Here is an 11,667-nt window from a genome sequence, read left to right as displayed (position 1 = left end):
AGGCTGCCTGCTCACATCCTCACGAGGCTAAGTGACACCAAAGCCAAACTGGAGTCCCTTTCCTCCAAGAGCCAAGGTGCCTTCCCACTAGGAGCCAGGGTCTGAGCTCGTGTCAGTAGTGGGGCCAGCTATGGGGTAAGAGCTAGACCAGTGCAGAGTGATTGTGATATCAACCCTTGGCTAGTCATGTCACATGTCCGAACCTTGCATTTCTGACCTTAATTCTGCACAGAGATGTACCAATTAGATGAGAAAAGCCTCCGCCCTGCACCAGCACAAAGAATGTGTTATGAATGTCAGGGTCCTTCCCTCTGTGTCAGGGTGGTCTGCCCCTCAGCCCTGCAAGGACTGATGTCTCCATTCGCAGGTGAGGAGAATGAGGCTTAGAGGGTCTGTGTGACTAGAGAGTGCACAGACTTGACCTAGATCTAGCTGCCCACGCAGTCTCAGTCTCCTTTCTCCTCATTGTGCTATGTCCAGAGACCCCTGCCAGGCCTTTCCTAAGATACACAATGGACCTTCTTTCTCTGGTATCAGGCTGGTCCTGATGGTGCCAGGGGGACCCGAGCGGGGAGGCAGGCCTAGTGCCTGGATGTGAAGTCCCCGGTCATGAATCTGCAGCCTGCACAATCTGCTCAGGACTGGGCTATCTGAAGGCGACAGGCTGAGTGAGGAAGCTCTTGCCAGGAGAGGCAGCGGCCTCAGACCTTAACCTGGGTGATGGATCAGAAATGGAAGAGGAGGCAGACAAGCCCACCTGAAAAAAGAAGGGGATCTGAGCAGGGGCAAGCACTTGGAGTCAAAGGATGTAGCCCTTGGCCCAAGCCAGAATGAGGATGAGGCTGTGCTCAGGGAGCACTTCACTCCCACAGCATCCCAGCTGAGCTTTTCTGAGTCAGAGCTAGGCCAACAAGAGAGACATCATCAGCTTCACTTTCAGATAAGGGACCCTGGGCTCAAAGAAGTTAAGATGCTAGACTAAGGTCACACAGCTCTGAAGTGGCAGAGCCAAGTCGAGCATCCCCATCTTGTGAATTTTAAGTTCCTCCCTAGTGGCCAGGGGAGGAACTAGATTCTCACTACTGCTTCCTCCATGGTCCTGAGAACTCAAGCCAGTCTGGCCTAGGGCTATGGATTAATTTTAAAATGTGCTATGTATTTAAGCACATTCTACATGGAAGCTACTGTGCTAGGAGTTTGGAGAACATAGAGAATGTCAGGAGCCAGAGGAGGAAGACCAAGGAGGGAACAGGAGATGTCACAGAGGTGAGCAGCAGCGGGCATGGTCAAGGAATTAGTGATGACCATGGGATTAGAATCTGCATGATAAAAATGGTACTCATAGAATATTTGCTACGTACACACTCTTTTACTTTAGTTTTCATAACTGTGTGAAGTAGCAATACTATCTGCATTTTATGAATGAAGAAACTGAGGATCACAGAGGCCAAGTGACATTTCCATTCAGTAGAGTGAGTTGAGTAAGATTCATCCACATCTTAATCCTAATGACTGTGAATGTGGTCTTATTAGGAAAAAAAAAAGATTTCCTCGGATGTCATTAAAGATCCCAAAATGAGATCATCTCTGATTACCCAAGTGGGCCTTAAGTTCAATGGCAAGTCCCTATGAGTGACAGGCCTGGGGCTGGCAAGGGCTTCATGCAGGGGTCCCAGGAGAGCACAATATCCCCCTGGTGACCCTCAGGAGGTGTCAGCCACATCTGTGTTGTGGCATTTGCTCAGGACCAGTGAGTCCTCACGGCCTACATGACCAGCCTGGGTCTACCAGGGGGAGCCATAGGTAGCAACCCAGACTAACTTTTACCCTGGAGGTTCCTAAATGTGGTGGGATCCTGGGGGGAGGGTTGGGTCATCTATAGTGCCTTCCATGCCCTTGGGGAACCCAGGGAGCCCCTGATGCAGGAGGCTCAGCTGCTCACTGTCAGACTGTGGACAGAAGAGGGCAGGTGCAGCAAGAGGATTGAGGTGCCCTGCAGAGCAGGACTCCTCCTGGGGGCACCTCCATGTGACCATCCTTGCTTTCCACTACCCAACCTTCCTCACTCAGTTTTCTTGGGAAGGACTCACTTTTAATGGTGGCAAAACATTCAAAATGTAAGTTTTGCGCTTTTCCAGTGTGGGGAATCAAACCCAGGGCCTTGCACATGCTAGGCGAGCCCTGTACCACTGAGCCACATACCATCCCACTGACATTGTTAAGTATCCCATTCAGTGGCACTCTATACAATCAATGTTGTGTGACTGTCACCAACCATCTCCTGAAGTTTTTCATCTCCCTAACATTCATCTGTGACCATTAAAACCATCCTTTTCTCCCTAACCTCTAATCTACTTTCCAACTCTATTAATTTGCCTGACTCTAAGTATATCATATAAGTGACATCCTGTAGTGTTTGTCCTTTTGTTTCGGGATTCTTGCACATGACTTGATGACTTTGAGGATCATCCCTGTGCAGTGTGTTTCAGAATGACATCACCTCAGATCGGTATGAAATCACCTCCCATCAATGTCATCATCCTCACCCTCAACCACCACACCTCTGGTCACTGAGACTGCACATAATGATTAAAGGTTACCTTGAACTCAGCCCATGCTTTGAAATCCTTTTTCTAACTACAACATCATTGTCAAGGATCTGAAGGTGGCCTGATGAATGTAGAGAATGTGTGGAATGTTTGCTCTGCAGAGATCCTGGCCTGCTTCCCACAGCTGGGGCCCAGGCCCTGCGGGCTTCTGCAGGGGGCCCACATGGTCATATGTCTCCCAAGACAACTCCTCATCAGGACTCAAGGACGCTTGTCAGGGAACCTGGGGGTGTCAGAATGACCAACAGCCATGCCTGACTTTGGGGTTTGCAGCTTATGCAGCTGTCCTCTCCTGAACTCCCCCCACAGGGCTACAGGGACAGCAGGAGAGACATCATTCTGCTCCACATTCAGTGAGTGCCTTTGAACAACACACTCTCGATGAGTGTCACAGGTCACCACCCAGGAGCCTCAGGCCAAGCTGACCCATGTCAGAGGGAACTGAAGTGCCTGAGGATAGCAGAAGCATTTTCTTCAGTGCGTGGAGGCAATAGAGGCCGCACTGCATGCCAAGTCAGGATCTAGAATCCAAGCAAACCTCAAATGTACGGCTGCCCTGGCTGTCAGGAGCCCTCCCTCCTTCCCCACCTGCCTTCCTTCCCAGCCCTGAGAAGCTGAACTCCACAGATCTACTGGCTCTGAAAAGTGAGGGAGGGGGAGCGGAGACAGGGAGTTGCCATGGTGATGGCAGCCAATAAGAGATTCTCTGCTGCCAGGGGAGGAAAGGCCAGGTGGAGCCCCCCAAAGTTGACTGGGGAGGAGGGTGGGGTGGGGACAGTGGGGGTGAGAGGGAGCAGGACATCACTACCTGAGATCAGAGACCAAGGGGGAAGAGGAGAAGTGGGGAGGGCTGTTCCATTTCTATCTAGCTGCTGTTTGAGTACTAGGTTGTGGTGGGCAACACACACACACACACAATCTGTACAGGGAGCATCTACCCCATTTATAACAAATAGACACTCTGCAAACAACCTCACCTGTTCAGTGGTGAGGCCTCAATTTGAATGTTGGGGCAGAGAAGGGAAAATAACATTGGAAAGAGAGGGAGTGAGGGGTAGGCCGAGCTACTGCCTGGGCATCTTCCCAGTGGGAGAGTCCTGGGGTTTCCTGGGCTGAGGCAAAGCCACCTGCAGCAGTGATGAATAGAAAAGTGCACAGTTAGTAGGAAAGGAAACAGGCATGGAGTCCAAAGGAGAAGGGGTGAGGAGAGACCAAAGGAATCAGCGAGGTCAAAGCTAGGAACTTGGAAGGGTGGAACTGAGACCAGGGAGAAGACAGAGGAGAGGCTGGGCAGGGGCTGAGCTCGTGACACCTTGGTGCTCAAAGTTCCCAGGAGCCTTGCTGAAGAAGACAAGACCAGAGACTGTCCCTGCACACTGTCAGTGTTGGGTGGGGCGGGTAGTTGTTTAATGGTCAGTGTTGGGGTGGGGTGGGTGGGTGGTGTTTGGTTCCCTAGGTAACGCCTCTGGACCTCATTCAAGGTGCGTGGCCCCCCACGACATGCATCCACACCCCTGCCTGTGCACAGACTCTCACAGCTCCTCACACCTCAGGCTGCACTGTGATAACAACATTCAGACCCTGACTCTCCACATACTGCCAGGCTGCACCGTAGGGACCCAATTCATTTATCTCTAGCCAAAAATCCAAGGGCAGCCACTGCCCAATGACCTGATCACCCTGTAATCACACACTTGCAGCCACTGGGGCACAAGGAGCACCTCCATCTCCAAAGGGACCCCTGCCTTTGACCCAAGTAGTTCTACTGAAGACCAATTGGATAGTCTCCCTGGGGAAGTTCATTAAGCCTCTGACCTCTTTCTAAACCTCATAAAATAGGGTGTTTGCCTCACTTCAGAAGACCTGATCAACACACGTGTGTCCGTATTACTTGCACTAATGTGATTTGTAAAAACATATAACATAAATGGGTGTTTATTTTCTGCCTTTACTTCAGAAGGAGACAAAGGTTTGGGAGATTTATGTAGAATTAGTTGAACTGACAATTGTCAGGAATTTACTTAACACTAATGAAAAACATGTATGCATGGCATCACTTTTTAAAATGTGAATGCTTATTTGACTGACTCAGAAGCCCCTGTGTCACCAGTGGCTTGCGTTTCTCTCAGTAAACTGAGACACAAATAAATGCAGTCAATTAGAATTTAAGCAACTTGTATTGTCCATACGGTTTGTTTATGCCAACGATTAGATTTGTAAACTAAATTGTATTGGCAGCTAATGTTTATAACAAAATATACTCTGTTTAGAAAAACAAAACATTTATCAAGTAAGCTAAGACCTGGATGTCACTAGAGAACAGTGCCTGGCACAACTACAGGCTTAATAAATGTCAGTCATTACTGTGATTGTCATTAACTACAACACAGACAACCCATAAGTCTCAGTTGTGAAAAAGCCCATTTCAAACTTGTTTTTTTAAGAAAAGTTTATATTAAAATTTAACAGTAAAACATTTAAAAATACACAATCCTATTAGAAAATTGACAGTGGATATGAAGAGATGTTTTATCAATGAGAATATACAGATAGCATATACACACATGAGAAGTTATTCAACAATACTAGATATATGGGTAATACAAGTGTAAGTCTCTGTGAGCAGTCATGACACACTTATTAAAAGAGTAAAATAAAAGTAGTTGCAACACCAAATGCTAGTGAGCGTGCAGAGAAACTAGATCAGTGAGACGTTGCTGGAAGAAATGGAAAATGGTACTCCAGAAAACAGTTTGGCAGTTTCTTAAAAGATTTAACACACACTTACCAGATGTGTTTGTCAGCTTTTCATTTCAGTGACAAAATACATGAGATAACTTAAAAGAACGAAAGGTTTACTTTGGCTCATGGTTTCAAAAGGTTCCATACATGGTTGGCTGGCCACATTGTCTCTGGGCATGTGGGGAAGTGGATCATCATGGTGCAGGGCCAGGGTGGAGCAGAGCTACTTACCTCCCCGCAGAAGCTGGGAAGTAGACAGAGTGGGGGTGAGCGGTAAGGTCCAGGGACAAAATACACACTTCAAGAGCAGCCCCCGGTGACCTGCCTCTTCCAGTTAGGCCCTACCTCCCAACATTTCCACTATCTTCCAATAATGCCACCAGCTGGGACCAAGCCTTCCACACAGGAAGCTTTAGAGGACATCCCAGATCCAAACTACAACACCAGGGGCCAGGCAATTGCTCTCCTCAGCATTGTTCCTGGGGAAATGAAAACTCATATTCACACAAAAATCTGTGTACAAATGTTAGAGCAGTTTTATTCATAATAGTCCCAAAAAGGAAATAATCAAGAAGGCCCTCAAGAGGTGAACAGCTACACAAACCGGTATATCCACACCACGGATACTTACTGTTGGGTGTTAAAAAGGAATAGAATCCTGATGCAGTGACTTGAATGATCTCTAGGAAATTATGCTGGGGGTGGGGGAAGGATGGCCAGTCTCAAAGGGTTACAACTATATGATTCCATGGATAGAACAGTCACAAAAAGACCACATGACAGAGTTGAGAAACAGATTGTTAATTATCGGGGCTTAGGAATGAGGGTGGAGGGTGACTAAAGAGGTATCAGAGAAAGGAATCCTCCTAGGATGGAGCAGTTTTGCATCTTGAGGGTGGCGGTGTCTACACAAATCTATGAGGGGCATGAAATGGCCCAGGATGCACTCCACCACTGTGGGCTCCTGGTCCTGACATGGTACTATAGTTACCTAAATTGCAACCATGGGGGAAACTGAGAGTAGGGACCATGGGGTCGCTCTGTACTATCTTTGCAAGTCCTTCTGAATCTATGATTAGTTAAATATAGACAGTTACCAAAAAAGTAAAAAAAGGAGTAAGACTATTTCATGGAATCCAAAGATGGTTCCATCCCAGAAATGAGTCAGGCAAGCAATCACAAAGCAGCTCTGCATCTCTCTCACCCCCCAGCCCACCCCGGCCTGCTTTGCAGAGACATCTGCTTCTTCTCTGCAGACCACCTTTCTGCTGTTTGTGCCCATGGCTGCCACTGCTAAGAAGAGGCACTGGCATCTTTGTAGTCAGGCCACACAGAGAAATCCATTTGCTGTCTCCTGTATCCGATTCAAAATTCCCAGAAAAATAAAATCTTCCAGCCCTGTGTGGGCCAGGTTTCCATACCAAGGTCCACGGCAGAGGGAGTCCATGTGCATTTCTACCTGCAGACACCTGCTCCTCCTCAGCTCCTGTTGCACACAGAGGTGAGGCTCGGGTCCCAGGCAAGGCCTCTTTCTCCTCCAGGAGAAACTCATCCAGCCTGTAGAAGAAATGATAACCATCCATCCTCGAGTCCCACCTGATGGGAACCCTGGGAGGAAGGCTGGACACAGCCATATCGCTTTCCCACTTAAAAACAAAAGAGGCAACTCCAGGCCCACAGCCACACACTGGTCACCAGCTTGAGGTGCAAATTAGCTCTGGCGGACACCTGACAAAGCTCATGGCCATCTGCATGTTGACCCCTGCTGACACCTGGAGCTGGTCCTTTGGCTAGCCAGTTGTGCCAGTCCATCTTCTGTCCATAAAGATATTGCCCTACTCCAGGGTCCTTCACAGCCACGCTGGGGCAACTTTGGGGCAGAATTAACTGGCTGTGGTTTCCTGAAACCTTCTGCGGGGACCTGGCAGCCTCCAGGATTGGGCCTGTGCTCTGCTGAAGGCCCGAGATGACTGGCAGTGCAGTTGTGTCCATCTAAAGACCCTGTTGTCCAGGCTACGGTTTTCTTGGCAACAAAAAACCTGTAAAATCTTAACTGGCAGCATGTTGATTTAATTTAGGGAGTCTGCGTTTACTCAAAGCCATCTCCAGACAGCTTGCTAAGCAGGACAGCCAGAGCCGGGCTGTGCCTGTGGGCTTCAGTTCTTAGAAGAAAGCTGTAGAGCTGTGCCCGAGTTCTCTGCCTAATGAATTATGCCTTTGGGTGTGGAGGACACCAGCAAAGAAATTCTGCCTCTGCCTGGTTGGCTCTGTGAGCTTCCCAATTGCCAGAACCTCCCTGTTTCATAATTGACATGCCAAATTTAGTTCTGGATGTAGGTTGCTGCAGAGTGTAACAGCTGCAGCTCAATTGGTCCTGTGATTACCTTCTAGGATTGACTCTCTGTGGTCTCCGATCCTATATCATGAGCAGAGAGGCCTTCAGGACCAGGGTTGCATAACTGACCAGATTGTTGATATACACTTGCAGCAACAGTCTCAGATTTGACACTTCCCCTGGCAACTTGCTGAAGCCCCAGGGCGTCTGCAGCACAACCTGACATCCTTCAAACTGAACCTTCTGAGCCCCTAATGCCTCAGTCTCATTAGAAAAATTCTCCAAGTTCCAAAACCCACCCAACAATCATTTCACTAGTGGTTTCAGTCTGCAGGTCACTGATGGCCAGCTTTCTGTTCCAGCATCATGGAATTCAAGTGTCCCCACCCCTGAAATGGGTCAGCTATGTGGTCATGTGCAGCTTCATTTCCTGGTTGCACCTTATTCCAAGTTCATTTGGCTATAAATGAACAGGAAACTACTCCAAATTACCATGAGAAAAATCAGAAAATTTATTCAAGTTTAAAGGAATATCACATAGAAACCAACACACAAAGTACAGCTGGGTTGGAGCCAGGAATTGAAAGCTAACAGAACCTAGAAGTCTCAGGCTCTGTCTCCCATACTTGTGCTCCCTGCACCCTTTCTTTCTGTATCTAAAAATGGGAGTTCATAAGCCACTTGAATCAAAGGCATGAAATAGATATGTCAAGAGCTTTGTAATGTTTTGAACAACCAATAAAAATAAATAAATAAAAAATAAATAAAAGGCTATTTTTCCTCCTACCTCATGACAGACTGACTCCCCAGCCCTGACCATTCTGTGTTTCCTAGCTTGGAAATACAGACCAGTCTTCTCTTTATCTGAGCTCCAGAATCTCTCTGGTTCAGCTCAGGACAGATGTGTGTGTGGTGCCTGGGATTTGGGCCAGTGGGTTGGTATCCTAGTGCAAATCTGCATGGAATGGGAGTCATGCTCTGGGTGAGGCCAAGTGGGTAGTGGAGGGCAGTAGGTGCGCTGCCTCAGGATTAGCAACCACCAATGAAATAGGAATGTTGTGCATGTCATCTAAATGTCTTTGAACACAAGGTCACTGCAGAACACTTGAATTAGGTTGGACTGAGAAAACTGGGGATGGGAAGAATGTTTGCAGTACCTGTGCCCTCATCTGTAGTTCTAGATTTGCCTCTGTCCCCACACAAAAATTCCAAGGGATGAACAGTCCAAGGATGCAGAGCAGACAGCCCACAAGTGACTCTTCAGCAGAGGGTCAGGCCCTGGGACATGAGGTGGCCACCTCCCCAGCCAGCCAGTTCTGCCTGTTTACATGTTTCTCTATGCACAGGGTGCTAAAATCAGGGTGCTGGAATCAGCACTAGGGTCATCCTGACTCATTCCCTTCCTACCCTACTCAGAAGTACACAGAAAACATGGGGAAAGGGCCGACTTGGAATCCTCCCTTATAAAGGGTAAGGACTTCAGAGAATTGGAAGATCATGAAAGCAGGTTTCAAAAAGGGCAGGTTAGAAACAAACACACACACACACACAAAAAAAAAGTTAACAAAAAGCCACTGTGACTTTCACTCATCTTCCGGTGTAGTGGTGTAGTTTAGGATCTGACCCTTTCTGTTCAATGGATCCAAAATCAGTTTAGGTCAATGATAGGTGAATTTAAGCACAGTAATCTTGAAAATATATTTGCCCTTGAAAAATCAATTCATAAGCAAAAATCCAAGAAAATTAGAAATGATCATAAGCAGAACACAAGTGGCATTCTTGTGCTCCAGCCAAATAAGTAGGGAATTAGAGGAAAAATAGAAACAGGTAAATTAAAGGAAGCATGACGAGGGAGGAGCCTGGTAGATTTGGAGGTCACTGGAATATGGTCAAAAAGTCTGTGCTTCATATTGTGCTTTCCAGAGAGAATGGTTATCAGTTTTCTCATTAGGAGGAAAAAAACTCACATTTTCAGCTGATTTTCTAGAAAAATATCAGCATTTTATTATCTGGACAGATTGTTCTTGATTAATGTGGAATTTGCACATATGATCCACTTCTGTGAGGTTCTTCTGAAAGTGATGAATCCCATCAGAAGGGATGGAAAAGCTATCAGGGGCAGCTTGGGGCTAGGTCAGGGTTGGGCTTTGGTGAGGGTGGAACAGGAAGGAATTTGGGGGAAATGGAAATATGCCACATCTTGACTGTGTAGTGACTAAATGGGTTTCTGTATTTGTCAAAACTCTCCAATTTAAAATGAATGTTTTTGTTGGTGGTGGTGGTGGAATATATCTCAATAAAACTAATTTGAAAACAAGAAAACGCTGTGCAGTAATGCAATGTCTGTGTCTATATCTAGACCAAGATCTATGATGAGAAAAGGAATGCTGCCCCAGGAGCACTGCGGGCACCATCATCCTGAAACAGAATAGCTGTGCCTTCCCTCTATCCATTGAGGACAGTAGCAGGGCCAGGGCACAAGACTCCACATGGTGGCCTGGGGCTACAGGTGGGGATGGGAGGTTTGGTTAGTTATAAGATTCATGAGCTCTGAGGGTCTGTGATACAGCACAGTTATTATAGTTAATATTTAAAACACTTAGAATGAGAAAGTAGATGTTAAGTGTTGGGGGGTGGGGGTACGCACATCAGGTGATGGACATGATAATTAACTTGATTTTGGAACTCATTGGACAATGGACATGTATAGCAATTCACATCTTATGCTTTAATTATATATGATTTTATTTGCCAATAATATCTCAATAAAGAAAAAAAAATGAAAGACTCTCCAAAGCAGACGATGTGCAAAAGGCTTGCAGGTAGAATAAGGGGCAGGGTCTTTCCTCATTGGCGGGGAAAGGAGGCGATTCAAGCCCTGAGACCAGCCTGGGCCTGGCCTGGAGGTCGACAGGGCAGACTGTAATGGGGGCTTACCTTTGTGCCTGGGGGTTGTGCTCAAATAATAGGGCACCAAACAACGAGGGCTCAACAACCCACACATCCCACCAGGTTTGCAGCTTTGAATTTACCGGTCCCACCCACCCTGACCCTGGAGCATTTGGGGTTGGGGGCACTTCCCTCTCTTCCCTCTGCCTTGGCGTCTGCTGCTCCTACCCTCTGTAGCAGGATGGATGCAGTGTAGGGGGGTGAGGGGGAAAGTATTGGTCATCTAAGGATTCACTCGTGGGAATGAATTTGTCACTCTTTGTCACCCTCTGGGCTTTGCAGGTGTCTAAAGGTACTATTTTTCTTGGAGCAAAGAGTCCTCCCCCATGTCCTGACCTTTCTTCCCTTGCAAGTCACTTGCCAGGCGGAGAGGGGTGTTACGGTTTAGATGTGTTGTGTCCCCCCAAATCTCCTGTGTGAGACAAAACTAGAAAGTTCAGAGGTGAAACGATGGGGTCCTAAGGCATTGACCTAAACAGTGCATGAATCCCCTGACAGGGATGAACGGGTGGTTACTGTAGGCAGGTGGGGCGGGGCGGAGGAAGCAGGCCAATGAGGACGTGCCTTTGGGGTTGACAGTTTATCCCTGGAGAGCAGATCTCCACCCTCCCACCTCTTTCTCTCTCCCCTCTGAGGTGCTTCCCTCCACAGCACCCTTTTGCCATGATGTTCTGCCCCACTTGGTCCCAGAGCAATGGAGTCAGCAACCATGGAAGGAACTTCTGAAACCTTGAGCCCAAGTAAACTTTTCCTCCTCCTCTATGTTGTTCTTGCCAAGTCATCTGGTCAGAGTGACCAAAAAAAAAAAAAAAAAAAAAAAACCTAAATTAGAGGGGTGAGTACATCTCTTCTAGCTAATCGCCAGGTTCTCTAGCAGTCCCTGTGAGTTGGGGTGGGGGTACACCTCAGCTTCTTTATATGAGGTTCCTCTCCTCTTGGGGCAGCCCCCTGGGGCAGAATCTAAGTATCATGACTCACAGGCCACTTCTGATTCCCGTGGGAATCTTAGCATACATGTTGCTCTAACACAGC

The sequence above is a fragment of the Callospermophilus lateralis genome, unplaced genomic scaffold (genome assembly GCF_048772815.1).
Source record: "Callospermophilus lateralis isolate mCalLat2 unplaced genomic scaffold, mCalLat2.hap1 Scaffold_52, whole genome shotgun sequence".
NCBI classification, from domain to species: Eukaryota; Metazoa; Chordata; class Mammalia; order Rodentia; family Sciuridae; genus Callospermophilus; species Callospermophilus lateralis.
The sequence above is the reverse complement of the archived record's forward strand: the minus strand, read 5'-3'. Positions refer to the sequence as shown.